Genomic DNA, 15,420 nt, shown 5'->3' with positions numbered 1-15,420 from the left:
CTACCTGAGACTGGGTAATTTTAAAGAAAAGAAGTTTAATTGACTCACAATTCCACAAGCTAGACATTAAGTATGACTGGGGAGGCCTCAGGAAACTTACAATCATGGCAGAAAACCAAGATGAAGGAGGCACATTTTACATGAACAGAGCAGGAGGAAGAAAGAGCAGGGGGAGGTGCTACACACTTTTAAACAAGCAGATCTCATGAGAACTCACTCACTATTACAAGAACAGCAAGGGGAAAATCTGCCTCTGTGATCCAATTACCTCCTACCAGGCCCCTGCTCCAACACTGGGGGTTACAATTTGACATGAGATTTGGGTGGGGACACAAATCCAAAACATATCACTTGCACATGTTTCTTTTCTCTCTCTAAAGCCTAAGAAAACATTACAAATTTTAAGTGACATTAGAGACCATATTGTCTAAACACGCATTTAGAAATATTTGCTCTTCGTTTGTAGTGTCTGAACACTAGCATAGCATGTATTTACCTTGCCCATCAGAGATGCATGTTCTGATAAAGAAAGAAACACAGAAAAGATAGATTCCGTCTGACAAAGAAGTTAGTGTTATTTCAGCTAATATGTTGCAAGCAAAGGAGGGAAAGTTACCAACTTTTCTCTTTGAGCATGTAATTTAGACATACAAAAGACTTTACAATGAGCTACTCTTGAAGGTAAAACCTCCACTGAACTTTTTACCTTCTTTGTGGTACCCTTTGGAAGTTCCTAAGGAATCTATCACCAGCTTACAAACAGCTGCCTTTCTTAGCTCATTGTCATTGTCACAAAACAGATCTGGCCAGCAAGGCACCTAAGACAGAGATGAGCCCAGGGACCCAGCTAATGTCCTGCCTACAGTTAACAAATACAGATGTCAATTCCCGTTATGGCAAAGCAAGGTATCAAGGGATGGTAGGCATAAATCGTCAACATTTTTACCAAAACTATAAGCAGATGCCTTATGGTTTATGATGTAGGGGAAAGTTCCATAAGGGAAAATACCAGTATAAATCTTAAAGCCCAGAACAGTTCAAAGTTTGGGCCATGAAATTGGAGAAGAGGCAAACACAAACTATCAGATAAAAATAAGAGTACTCTATTACTTAAGGTTCTCCAAAGAAACAGAACCAAGAGGATGGACGGATAGAGAGAGAGAAAAAATGTATTACAGTGTAAGGAATTGGCAAAGTGATTGGGGAGGTTGAGCAGTCCCATGATCTGCTGTCTGCAAGCTGGAGACACAGGAAAGGCAATGATGTAGTAGTTCTCAATACCAGAGGGCTGATGGTGTAAGTCGCAGTTGAGGGCAGAAGACCGATGTCCCAGATCAAGCAGATGGCAGACAGCAATTCCCCCTTCCTCCTCCTTTTGTCATATTCAAGCTTTCAACAGATTGGATGGTGCCCATCCACCTTGGAGATGGCAATCTGCTTTACCCAGTCCACTGATTCAAATGTTAATATCACCTGTAAATACCCTTACAGCACACCCAGAATTAATATTTAATATGGGGACCCTTTGTCTCAGTCAAGTTGCCACATAAAATTAACCATCATAAATTCCAAAGAGTATAACTAAAACGTGGGATTGCCTTCACCATGAGCTTACTTAGAAGACAAAACCTACCATGAGATTTATAGAACTTACAGGATTTTTTTCTGGGAATGTCTGAGGAATCCATGACAGGACTAAGGACAGCTATCTCCTTTGCATCCAATGGGTATTATTTTTTCTTGGTTTCTTCCCAATAATTAAGGCTCGAAAGGCAAAAGAGAGTATAAGAAAAGGAGGCAGCTTCTTTGGGAAGCAGGAAAAGAGCTGTAGTCTGAACGAGTACAAAAATTAATGGGTATTGACAATGAAAATGCCAAAAGGTGAAGGCAGGGTATTGGAAAAAGGATTTAGAAATCCCTTGCTTGACCTGATCTTTTTGCATTGACTCTTAATTATAACAGAGCCCAAGGTGCTCTAAGAGAGTGGGTCACTTACAGCAGAAGCGAGTATGCTAAAGGTCTTGGGCTCTGGTGTGCCTCTGTGACAAAGCCAGCTAAAAGTGGAAAGGAATACAGCTATCCCTTGAAAAGCAGTGAGTTTATTAGTCTCCTGAATGTCATGAATAGAGGATGAAGGACCTTGGAAGATTGAGGGTAGAAGGGTCTATGAACCTTTAAACAAAAGAATATTAAGATGAGATGGCAAAGGATAAAGCCATTTTGCATAAGAATTAACATCCTTGTGGTGGTTTATGTGTCAGCTTGATTGGGTTACGGGATGCCCAGATAGCTGGTAAAACTTTATTTCTGGGTGTGCCTTTGAGGCTGTTTTAAGAAGAGATTCGCATTTGAATCAGTAGACTAAGAAGATTCACCCTCACCAACATGGGTGGGTGTCACCCAATCCACTGAGCACCCAAATAGAACAAAAGGCAAATTAAGGGCAAATTTTTTTTCTCTCTTGAAGCTGGGACATCCATCTTCTCCTGCCCTCTGACATCAAAGTTCTCGGTCCTCAGGCTTTCCAGTCTTAAGAATTTGCTTACTTAAGCCTTCTTCAGAATCACATTACCAGCTTTTCTGGTTCTCCCGCTTGCAGACAGCATTATTGTGGGACTTCTCAGTCTCCATAATCATGTGAGTCAATTCCCACAATAAAACCTCTCTTATTTATCTATATAAATGCTATTGACTCTGTTTCTCTGGAGAACCCTAATTAACACAACCCTCCTATATCAATATTCTTTGGACAAAGAAAATAACACTAAAAAGTGGACACAGTAGAACAATGAGCAAGTTTACATGAATTGAAGCAATCTGAATGGGACTCCTGTAGGATCACTGGGTATATAAGGAAACGTAAGGGTCCATAGCCACTGGAGGTGACTTAATTCATTTAATGAGAACTAGTGCTTAAAAAAAAGAAAAACTGATTACAAATTCAGGGGATGTTCAAACACTTGAGAGATGAGAGTACTTGAGCCTGTAGGCACTGTTTATGAAGAAAAGCCCAGAGCTGACACAAGCACCAGGGAGCCAGCTCAAACACAAATGTGTCAAGGTGACAGGGCCTGAATCTCATACTGTGAACTCTTTCAGAGAGACAAGCATGCATAAAATCATGAGTTCTAAAGAAAAGAACACTTGGAATCACAGACTTAGAAGGCCCTTAGAGATAATCTAATCATACCTTCTTTCTACAGTTGAGAAAACTAAGTGAGGCCAGAGGAGATGGGTGATTCACCCAAAGTTACATACATGGTTGGTTCATGATGGATCTGAAAGGAAAACCCTTAGGTCACCTCCTCTAGTCTAATATTATGTGCAAAACACTTTCATTTTAATTCGTGCCACAAATCCATCTAACTGTAAAGGTAAAACTTGAGAAGGAGAGATAATATACTATCAGAGATGACACATGCGTTAGTCCATCTTATCTCTTTAGTATTACATCATCTGTCTTAACTAAAAAAAATCAATTAGTGATAATGCATGTGATTGGACAGACTATAACATGCATATTAACAGACTATAACAGCATATGACTTATGCTGCAAAATGGACATTTTAAAAAATCAACACTATAAGGCACTTAACCACAGTAAAGATTACCAACATGTGTAGAATCTTAATAAACATGATTAGGATGTTGACATGATCACAAGCCAATTCCTAGCTTAAGATATTTTAACATTACCAGGATAAATTTCCCTTTGGAATTCACCCATAAATTCCAAAGACAAATTCAACAGAAATTCAAATTTCTCCACATGAAGGTAAATTTTGACTTCTCATGGTTCTCAAAGCACATGTAATCCAGTTTCTCCAGGTTTTGGAGTACACACTGTGAAAAAGTATCCACTTGTAACTATTAAACCTTGAGTTCTTATCCTTGCAGAAAAGTTCCAGAAAGAAGCCCATCCCTGGCAAAACAAAAACTGATTGGATTCAGAGATGCCTGAGTTGGAGGTAAACTTTGGCAAATTCTCCCAATGACCATACTAACAACCCTGCCCATGGAGGAGCTTATTCTCCATTTTCCATACATGCAACCATCTAGAGGCATGATTGGAGACTATGCCTGCTCTGCCTTTATTCCACCTCTACATAGGAGGTAGAGGCTAACTAGCCTAATAAAAGTTTTCTTTGAACCTTTAATTGGGAAGGCACTACTTTGGGGAATTATCCCCAGTACCCTCCTTATTTATTGCAAGTAATAAAATCCCCTTGTTACATCTTTCTTTGTTGTGGTCATTGGACTATCACCCACCAAGCAATCAAACACCCTCATTGTGTGGGTAACAACCCTGGCAACCTAGATGAGACAAAGACTCCAGTTCTAACGCTAACTTCACAAAGGCTTGCTATGGGGCAAAGCAGTGGACAGCGGCAGCTTGGCCAAGCTAACTGCTCATGTTGCCTGAGAGGGGTGGGTACAATTCCTAAGGATCTTCATCTTGGGGTAGAGCCCACTAGGCCATCACTTGTATCTAGCCCAAAAGAGTGGAAGCAGTGGTCCAGACCTTTTGTTTGGTGCTCCTTCAGGGAGGTAAGTGGACTTCACCCTGTGGACTAACTAAAAGGGAAAAATCTTTGGATCTAGCAACAGGATCTCCAGACTAACCACAATGTACCTCTTGTTTTAGTTTCCACCTTTTGCCAGTTGGTGCCCTGGAGGATTGAGACACACTCCAATCATGGCAATTGGCAATCCTGATCCCTGGCCACTCTGTGCTCTGGAGGATTGGGAGGCATCCCTGTCACAGTAAACAGCAATCTGTTCCTAGCCAGATTAACCATGAGGATCAACTTTTCCAAGGACACAGGTTTAAGATCCTTAGATTCAGGGGCCATTTTCCAAAGTGGGAAAGGACCCAGGTACATCTGGAAGCCCTCAGTCTTGACAGCTAGGCTGGGAAAATTTTAACAGAAGAGGCTCTTACCAATGCACTCCTGGACAACCTGAGTGAGTTCTTCTCAAGTATCAGCTTTTTAAAAAAGGAGCAGCTGCTTCACCTGACACCCAGGAGGGTCACCAAGTGATGCAATCAGAGTTTTGGGGAAGTTCATGGGACTACACTAGGGAACCACTGGGTCACCCTCACACATTGGCTTACTTTGGATCTACACCTTAGAGAGTTTTTTGAGAGATGCTTTTTGAGAGGAAAACCTCAATTATCATATATCTGCATAACAATTAACCTGATATTTAAATATTTTGCAAGCTGGGATCAGATCCTGAGGGCAGTGTCTGAGGGTAGGGAAAACCAGACCTCAATCCTCGAGAAAAACCCATTAGGTTGCATCCTCCAACACTAGAAGATCTAGATTGCCAGAAGTCTCTGGGAGGCCAGTGCAGTAGTAAACTTTGTGTCCTCAAGACTCAAACAGTTTCATCTCCAGCTTTATTACAACACTATCAGCCCCTTCGAGCAACTCCAGGTGACCCAAAAACTTATTTGATCTCAGCAGCCAAAGAGTTTCACTCTAACTTTAGGGTACTCAACACACTCGGTCAGCATGAAATAGATACAGAAGCATGAACTCTGTCTCTAAACCCTCAGGAATGAGAAGTAGAATGTCTCAGGAGGGATTCCCAACCCAGGGTCCATGAGGTTTGGAGTACACACTGTGAAAATGTACCCATTTGTAACCGCTGCATCTTGAAGTTCTTGTTATTTCAAAAAGGTCCAGGAAGAAGCGCATCCCTGGAAAAACAAAACAAAACAGTTGAATCCAGAATGCCTGAGTTGGAGATGGACTTTGGCAAACTCTCCTCTTTATGGTACTAAAAACCCTGCCCAGGGAGGAGCTTGTTCTCCATTTTCTATACATGCGACGGTGTGGAAGCATCACTGACAATTGAGCCTGCTCCGCCTTCATTCCACCTCTGCATAGGATGACTCAGCAAACCGACCTCATAAAAGCCCTGTCTTCACCTTTGTTCAGAAAGGCACTGCTTTGGGGAATTATTCCCAGTGTCTTCCTTACTTGTTGCAAGTTATAAAAATTCCCTTGTTAAACCCTCCTTACTTGTGCTTATTGGACTGTCACCCACCAAGAAATGAAACCCAGCCATTGTGTGGGAAACACCCAGACCCCCAAATATTTCATAAAACATTATGAACAGAAGAACACAGACTGTTTAAACCGTATTTATGACAAGTGTTACTGAAATCATACTTTAAGGTGGAAATTTTTTTTAATCTTCATTTATGGAAATTTTGAAAATTAGAATTTATTTTCCTCTATTAGAATACTGGAGGACATTTTGCTGGGAAAAAGGAAGGTAACTTTTTGCTTTCAGGTTCACTAAAACTGTGATTTTATAGAAGAAAAGTATTCTATGAGAAGAATCAGAAACATTATAAGGAAGGTGGAGTGGATAATCCAATAGAGCTACATGCAGTTGCAGTCCCACCACTACTACCACACATACACACAGACTGCAAGGTATTCAAAGATATACTAAGGAGCATAAAGAATAAAAATGAAGGCTATTAGTACTTGGGCAGTTTATAAAAACTACTCTCCAGAATATGAAGAACTACTGCCATGTAGAAAACAGAAAGAGGAATTTGGTGAAGAATCGGAATGAGACAAATGGCAATTGTAGTGCACTCTATCCTTGGCTTTTGGCCTCCTATAAATTTACTAGTATGGTTATTTACATGGAGAAGTAAAGGAAACATTCATGTAATTACAGATACAATAGTAAAGGCAAAATAAATGGTACTGCAAACTCATTTGGTAAAAATACGGTACCACATCCTTAAAGTAGTTATGAAGGTTTTGTTCTGTTGCTCCTGCCAGCATCTCTCCTGAAACCTCTTACCTGACTGCTGACGGTATCAAGACATAAAAGTCCAGAGAGCAAGAAAGAGGAACATCTTGATCTTGTTGTATGCATTGAGGATCTATGCTGATGCTGAGTGGCAAAGGTGTTCTACCAGAGAGACATGTTCCCTCCCATTCATTTATCTCTTTGATTTCTGCTGTCACACTGCCATTGAAACTGTTTTTCTGAGGGTTCAGCATTTGGTGAACAGCAAATTTTCCAATTTGATGGGTTCCTTTCAACAGGAAACCCCTTCCCATCCTTCCTGGATACTTTTTGGCTTTATTGACCTCATGCTTAGTCTTGACACTCCCGTTTGTCTCTTCTGCCAGTAGCCCCTTCCCAAGCTCTTTCGGTGTAAGCATTCCCAAAGAGTCTTTCCTATCTCCCTGCACTCACTCCCTTGGCAATCTCATTTGCTCTCCTCTCACAAATTCACCATCAGCTTTCCCTGCGTAATTGTACCTTGTATTTGTCTAGACACTTACAAAATGTACATAGCCTTTCCTTTAATATTTGCAACAACCTATCGTTATTTCAGAAAAGAGAAAACGGAGACTCAGGTGCAGTGACCTGCCCAGGGCCTCAAAGCTGGAAAGTGGCAAAGTGTGTAAACTTAACCCTACTATTTAAGTCTAGTGGTTTTCTTTTCCTTTTTTTTTTTTTTTTTTACAATACCACAAATGCCTCCAAATGATTCCCAAATACATATCCTAATCCTATATATTATGTATAATGCCTAATACCTCATCTTCTTAATTAAGTCCCAGACAAATAACACTTGACCCACCTATTAGATAACCTTACATGAATACCCCATACCTCACCATATTTCCCAAATGCTTCCTCCTTTGACTTCTATCTTTTATAATATGATCAGTATATTCCCAATTACAGGTACTTGAAAACTTAGATTTAACTTTGATATATCTATTTACCACTAATTAGTTGCTACATTCTGTGCTACACACTTTTAAACAAGCAGATCTCGTGAGAACTCACTCACTATTACAAGAACAGCAAGGGGAAAATCTGCCTCTGTGATCCAATTACCTCCTACCAGGCCCCTGCTCCAACACTGGGGGTTACAATTTGACATGAGATCTGGGTGGGGACACAAATCCAAAACATATCACTTGCACATGTTTCTTTTCTCTCTCTAAAGCCTGTCGCTTCTTTACCTGTATTTCCTTCAAAATCTGAAGTAACAGGCATAGTGAAAAGGAGAAGAGGGGAGTGCAGGAGACAGGAGAAAAAAATAAAACAACTCGTAGAGCAGAGATTAGGGTGAAGCAAGTGAGGCATCTAGGGAGCAAAATTTAAGGGGGTGGGGGACTCATACTAGTACCGGCTCAGAGATCATGCCGCTCCCCACTCCTCCTTCTGCAGCCAGGTCAGGTTTTAGGTGTGGTGAGGGAAGATGTCCTTAGTAGAATGAGAACTTGGAATTTTGACCCATGGTACATTGGCCTTTCTAACAAGTTTTATTTACAACTGAAAGTGACAAAAAGGTATGAAATTTTCTCAGCGTATGGAGCAATTTTGAGGACATGGTGGAATTAAACGGCTTCCTGAATGTACCCTAAAGAGGACCTCCTATTCAATAACTATATTTAAAGAAGGAAAAATTGCACTTGTTATATATACAGGATGAAGGCCCAACTCCTTAGCTTGGTACACAAGAGCTGCCACTGTCTTACCCTCCACCATCATCTCTGCTGTTGTCACCATTATAAGGCAATTCAGCAGGCCAGGCTATGGCTCTCTCTGATGATTCCTCTCCTTAGAGTCTTCCCATCCTCTTCTATCTCCTTTAAACACCAGCTCCTTGGGGAACTTACTTTGTAACCTCAAATTAGTAGTTCAATCCTCTGAGCCTCTTTGGACTCTTTTTGGCCCTTCTTAGGGCACTTAAGACATTGCAATATATTTTGTTTATAGTTCTGACTTCCCCCTAGGCCATAATATCTTTCTAGATAAAGATCATGACCTATTCAGTCTTACTACAGTGTTTTGAATGCAGATTCTGGCACATATGGCTTGTTTCAATAACATTAGTTATGTGAATGAATGTCCTCCTTTCCTTTTCCCATATAAAAGAACTTCACACTAAGAGTGCTGCCTGTAACAGGAGACTCCCTTTGTTTAGTGAATATGTTAACCAACTTACTATTACTGCTTAAGGATGCCTGGGTCATCTATCTCCAAGGATGTCTTGAAGGTAAAATCTGAAACAAACTTCCTTATTTGTGATTATTAAATTTCAGTTTAGGAATTTTCCCAATTAGGCACAGATAACAACCAATCCTCTCAGGCAAAATGCTACATACTTAAATATCTTTATTAAAATTTCTGGTGATTTCATGAGGCGAAAAATGCCCTTAGATCCAAAGAATTTGGGCTCCCAACAATTAATAACTAAACTCTTAGATAAACACAACTTTCCTCAGGTAAATGTCTCTGAATATGTTCTTCCTCTCCTTCCTTCTGAAATGCAGCCAACTGCTCTGAAGTACTAGGTCTCCATTTTAACTAACTAATAATTCAATTTTGTTTTAATCAAAGTATCACAATTGGGCAAATTCAGAAAGCACACTCTAAGATTTGCTTGAGGTGCATTTGTAAATTCTCAGCGATAACTGGACTTGCTGTACTATTCCATCGATTCCATCCCTCAACATCTCCTTTCTCTCTTTAATACCAGAAAGGTGAGCTCATACTGAATGTCAGAAAACCTCTGCCTTAAGTTTCTGTGTGAATTTATCTACAAGCCAGGTAGACTAGTTATTCCTTATATAAATTTGTCTTAAAAACAGGGAGGTGTTCATGGGACACCCATATTAATATTTAATAATAGCATACCAGATCAGCATAGAATAATACTACTTCTTTTTCATAGTTACAGAATCAGATCTGGGGAGTCATAACAGCCTGCCAGAACCTTGACTTTGACCAGTGTCAGTTGTCAGTATTACAAAACACAAATTACACAGCAATTAAATGTGGTAAGGCTTCAGTCAGAGTCTTTCATGAATATAATAGGGATAAAAATCTCCACATACAGTCATTCTCTGAAGCATTCAAAACTTATCTAAATACCCCCTTTCCCTTTTGATAGAATTTTATGTATACCTTTATTTGAAACACTTATCATGTGATACTGTAACAAATCATTTTTTTTCTACTACCCTGTCTTGACTGTGACCTACTTAAGTTTAAAAACTGTATCTAACTTTGTGTCCCCAACACTCAACATAGTGCTGGACATAATAAATGATCAATGAATCTGTTGAATTCATGATAAAATAATACATGCATGTGATGAGTATCAAAATAAATATATGTCTAGGCAACTCTTGAAGTCTGCTTTTCCCTAATCTTTCCTGTTAAGCAGGTGATTCGATACCTGCAAGTTTCCTTAAGGTCTTTGGCATTTCTCAATGTTCCAGCTTAAAGTGCCCCATGTAGAGTGATTCATTATCCTTTGCAACTAAAGTAGGAAATCAGGAAGAGCTACACCAGGATTCACTGGGATTGGGTGCACTATGTCTGGTGTTCCCTAAGATAAAAGTGGGCACTTAATGGGACTAATTAATGTTCATGGCAATTACTCAAGACTAATTATCTTCTAAGGTCATCGGAGCAGGGGAGTATGCTAATCAGGAGGAATGAATCAATGTGTCATAGAAAGGGTGGGATCTGAAGGAGAGAAATCAGGTGAGGTCCACCCTAAGAAATAAGAGATAAGAACAAAAATTCAAGAGGACTTCAAGGGATCCAGGTCTACAAAAAACTGCAAGTCTAAGAGCTACGGCAATTCTGTAAGATTTCTTAAACCCTTACAACTTGCTGATATGTGTAATTTTTGTGAGTTTACGTCTTACTGTAATGGCAAGGAAGTCAATCACCAAAACAAAGGATCCAAGGAACAAAAGGAAAAACAAAACTCAGTGGACAAAAGAGCATCCAGGAGGTCTCACCTCATCAGCCAGGCCCTCCTGCTGCTCTGCTTGGCCAGGACCTATCCCTCAATCAGCCTGCTTTTGCTCCCGCTAGGGATGGGCTCCTGCCCTCCTGCTTTTATTCAGCTCTGTGGACCAAAGTACCTCCATCTTGTCTTTCCCCTTCTTCATCCCATGATCCACTGAACAGCAGACTGGTTCCTACACAGTGCTCCCATATACATGCACTCTGTCTTAGATCTTTCTGTGTGGGGAGAGACTTACAAACCACTCCTTTTACCTCGTAACTGAGGTACCTATATAATTTATCATCCAAATTTGAGAGTTAAAGGGGATGCTGTTCATAATCATACCAGGATAACAGGAATAAACTACACCTCTCCTAGGCAAACCCAGAAGAATTTGTAGATTATAACAGAATTTAAACAAAGGCTGACAGATTGAAGGGACGTGCAATCAAGAGAAAAACAAGATATTAAACTTAAAGAGAAAGAAATTCCTCATTTTCTTTTCCTCCTAAGATCTGTTATATCATAGTATAACTAATCTCACCAAAGAAAGCATTTCCTTTTGGGTCTCCATGTATATGGCAATATTAGCATTAAAATAGCTACAGCAACAGTTTTCATAACAAAAGGTTCTTCTTCCATTAGGGACACTTCCTAGAGGCGTTCCTTCCCCAGACAACTTCTCCCATCCCTCTCTAGCAGAGTTCTGGGGAAAGGGACGATGCTAGTCTCTCTTCCATCTGGTTCTCTCTAACAACTTCCTTTAAGGTGTCTTCTCAGCCCATGGCCCAGGCACTTCCCTGATAACATGACCTGCTGTGCCAGGCTTCCCTTTACATTAATTTCTGCAAGTAGACTTGCTTAGACTAAAACTTAGGACTATGTAAACCAAATTGTGGCTTATCCAATTGCTGTTAAATATAAACCCACTATTCAAGAACTAGTCAGAGCTTGCTATAAAAAATAGCATTAAGTCCAAACTAGAGAAAGGCTTCTTATATATATTTTGAATGTTTATATCCTATTTTGTTAGCCTGAGGCATTTACCCATTTTCAAGGTACAGTTTACATATTCCCACTTCCAAAAAATGTTTGAGGCAGCTCACACTAAAATATGAACATATATTCACAAGATAAATTAAACTTCAGAAATATCATGAAGTATAGGGAGCAAAAGAATTCTACCTGAATTTTTAAAAATAATAAAATAATAAAATTTAAGAAGTAGAAATTCAGGAACAATGCCAAAAAGAATATCATAATGTCAACAAAAAGAATTTACTCTTTAGTTTCTAGTTAGCTGGGAGACCTGGAAAAGGTGGCTTGTTAGAATTAGATTATTCCATCAGAAAATAGATTTTTACTGAGAAGCTATAGGAAACTCTGTTTATGACTAATTGTTATTAAAGTCACATTTGAAAGAAACATGAAACACTCCTTTAATGCACTTCATCTCCCCAAGTACAAAAATTGTGCTCTCTCCTCATCTTTCACTCCTCTTAGTTTGGGTCATATTGTACAGCACAGGAGAGAGATGATTTTCCAGGACCCTCAGACAAAGCAATAGAAGATCATATTGTGGAAAATGAGAGGCCAGTCACTCTGAAATCTGTCTTACAGTCACTGTCTCAAGAGTAGGGTAATTATTAGGAACACTGAAATGGATCCTTGGAGAGGTAGTGCCTTGAGAGGCAGGAAATGAGAGGGCACAGGAAACATGAAATGTGTGCCTTTCAGCTGATACATTAGCAAATCTCTGGCCACAAAGGTTCATCCGCTGTCAAGCCAGAGAGAGCAATGGGGGGAGAAATGGCAGCCCCGATTACTGATTGACAGGAGTTTCCAGAGCAAAGCAGTAGAATTATTTAAAGGCACCTCAAGTGGGATTTGATTGCACATCGTCATGACGTGCCAGTATAAGTGATTCACATTTCCTGGCGGCCACAGCAGTGGCAGAGCTGACCAGTAATCTGTTGTCTCAGAGGTTTGAACATTTCTGAGTTCAAATCAGCACAGTCTTGTAAGTTTAAAGTACTACATCTGATGAGTCCTATAATTAAAGACCCACATCAACTTTGAGCAGTCACTTCAGACCTGCTTGCATTTTGTGCTCAATTTACTTTTCCACTTGAGGTGAAAAATCTAATTATACGAACAACAAATAGTGTTATTTTTCCCCCTTGGAGAAAGCCCTGTGTTAAGTGTCACCAATTATTTAGCTAATCATAACTCTATGCATGGCACTGCTAATCCCTTAACAGCATCATCTATTCTGGGTCAGGAGTTCACGCTCCCTTAGCTGCTAATGAATTTCTTTTTTTGGATTCATCAGGTATGATCTCAGCAGCACATCAAGGAGTCACTTTAGCATTAAAATGGTCAGCTGGATAGACCATATTCTGTGCCAGGCAGGAGAAAGCAAACTGCAAATTGGCTTCAAATCCAGTAGGCTCATTCATATAAAAATTTAGCAAATATTTATTGAGGGCCTACTAGGTACCCCTTGCCACCACTTACTAATTATGTAACATAAGAAAAATGCTTAATCTCATAAATTTTATTTTATCTTAAGTGCAAAACAGACATGAGTACTTAATGCACATGATTGTCTTGTTCAGATCAAAAAATACACTATGCAATTACAACTACTACAGTGTATTTACAGCAGTTATTAAAATGTATTTAGTGCCTACTCTATACAGTGCCTTCTCTGCTAAACAGTATACTAGGCGTCCTGAACGTATTAGCATAATGCTTGGTTTATGGTAGTTACTCAACAATGTTCGTTTCTTTCTTCCTCTTCCTTCAAGTTCTCTGAACAAATCACTCACAAGACATTGGCCCTGTTTTCTCCAATTTTTCCAAAAAGTTTATGCAGCTATGCTTCTTTGAGACAAAAAGCCAATTCACTATTAGCGTGGGAGGTAAAAAACCTATTAGGAAGATATAAATATGTTATAGCGCTTGTATACCGGAGGAGTTGAATGACTTCAAAATAGTATTTCTAACTCCTTCCTTTGCAGTCTATTTATGAAATAAGCAGGCAATAGTGGTTTCCATTGTGAAGCTTGAAATCCACCAAACAAAAAAAAGAAAAGAAGACATGAGAAAAATATCTAAGCTGTCTTTCACTTCATTTCCTTGCAATTTCTGGGGTTTTTGTTTTGTTTTTTTGTTTTGTTTTGTTTTGTTTTTTACCAGGAATGACCTCAGGGTTAACATTTCCCAGCAGGCAAACTCTCTTTTCACATAATCAGGTTGTTTTAAAGATTTTCCCCTTAAGCTCTTCTTGTTTCCCTGTCTTTGTCCACATGTCACACTCTGGCAAAGGACAACACAGAAATATTCCATTGGAACATGGCTTGGCAAACCACAGCCCATGAGCCAAATCCAGCTTTTACCTGTTTTGTATGGTCCATGAGCTAACAATTTTACCAATGTTTAAATGGTTAAAAAAAAGGATATAAAATATTCTTCTCCTTTTGACTTTATAAATATTATATGAGAAGACTATTATATAAAAATCAAATATCCATACATAGATTTTTATTAGAAAACATCCATACTTATTTATTTTCATATCCTGTGCCCGTTTTTGCCAACAACAGTAGAGTTGAGAAGTTACAATAGAAATCATATGACCTGGAAAGCTTAAAATATGTACTATTTGGCCTGTTACAGAATAAAGTCTGCCCCCGCCCCCCCGATTTAGAATACAGCTAAAATTAACTCCTATATAAGGGGGACCAAGCATGCATAGATTGTCTCACTGAACAAAGGCAAAGGCAAAGCTTTAAAAGCAAACATTGCAGAAATTCTTTTGAACAGAGTTTTTTTTTGCAAAACTAATTGGCTAAAATCTACCAAGGAGAGGACAGCTTGCTCTTAAGCAATAAATGGAGTAAGGGAGGCAGGCAATTTCCATTATTTGATGGGTTTCTAAAAAATACTGCTATTTCAGGAGCATGATGCTTCTGTCTCAGTTCTGGCTGCTGGTAACCTACCCATGGCAGTTAAGTTAGGTCTGCACCATTTTCTCATGGTTTTTCAGTCCCCACTTAAGTCCACCTCAGATCCCAAATGAGGTGCTTGAGTAACCACAGGGATATCCAGTTAATGATAGTAAAATATAAACAACAGTATCAGCTAGAAGAGGAAGCCAAAAAATCTATTGGCAATCAAAAATTCATTAGAAACACTTAGAACCCAATTTGTATGTAGTTTACTCTTCAGCCTAGATGTAACCAAGAGACCAATATCCATGAATAACGGCAGTCATCTTTAGCCTTTTCTCCAAGCTAGTGATGACTTCATTTTTTTCCTGAAGTATATACCCAGGTGTATCAAGGTGTTTTGGTCATTGTACACACTTTAATCATGATTGGCCAGTAGTCAAGAGAAAATCTATGACCCAGGGCTATTTTTACTGGTCAATTGGGCCTCTAAAGCTTGAGCTGCTTTATTTGCTCCCTGGGCCTTAGTCAGCCTCAAATTGTGGATACATATTCCAGTGTTTGAACTTCTTAAACAGGGGAGAAATGCTCATACAATGGGTGCTATCCAGTGTTGCATATGCATCCTGGTAAATTATTGTCAGGCAGTATTAATTGGG

The 15,420-nt window shown here is 39.4% G+C and overlaps 1 long non-coding RNA gene across 1 annotated transcript in view; it reads right to left on the bottom strand.

Annotated features, from left to right (window-relative positions):
* Positions 1–15,420, bottom strand: part of LOC117098695 — a 93,070-nt gene that overhangs the window by 62,305 nt on the left and 15,345 nt on the right. The window contains exon 2 of the long non-coding RNA XR_004443542.1: positions 5,631–5,708. This is a non-coding gene — a long non-coding RNA (uncharacterized LOC117098695). The remainder of the gene's footprint in view (positions 1–5,630; positions 5,709–15,420) is intronic.

Source organism: Trachypithecus francoisi, unplaced genomic scaffold, assembly GCF_009764315.1.
Source record: "Trachypithecus francoisi isolate TF-2019V2 unplaced genomic scaffold, Tfra_2.0 Lachesis_group16, whole genome shotgun sequence".
Classification (NCBI taxonomy): domain Eukaryota; kingdom Metazoa; phylum Chordata; class Mammalia; order Primates; family Cercopithecidae; genus Trachypithecus; species Trachypithecus francoisi.
The sequence above is the reverse complement of the archived record's forward strand: the minus strand, read 5'-3'. Positions and strand labels throughout refer to the sequence as shown.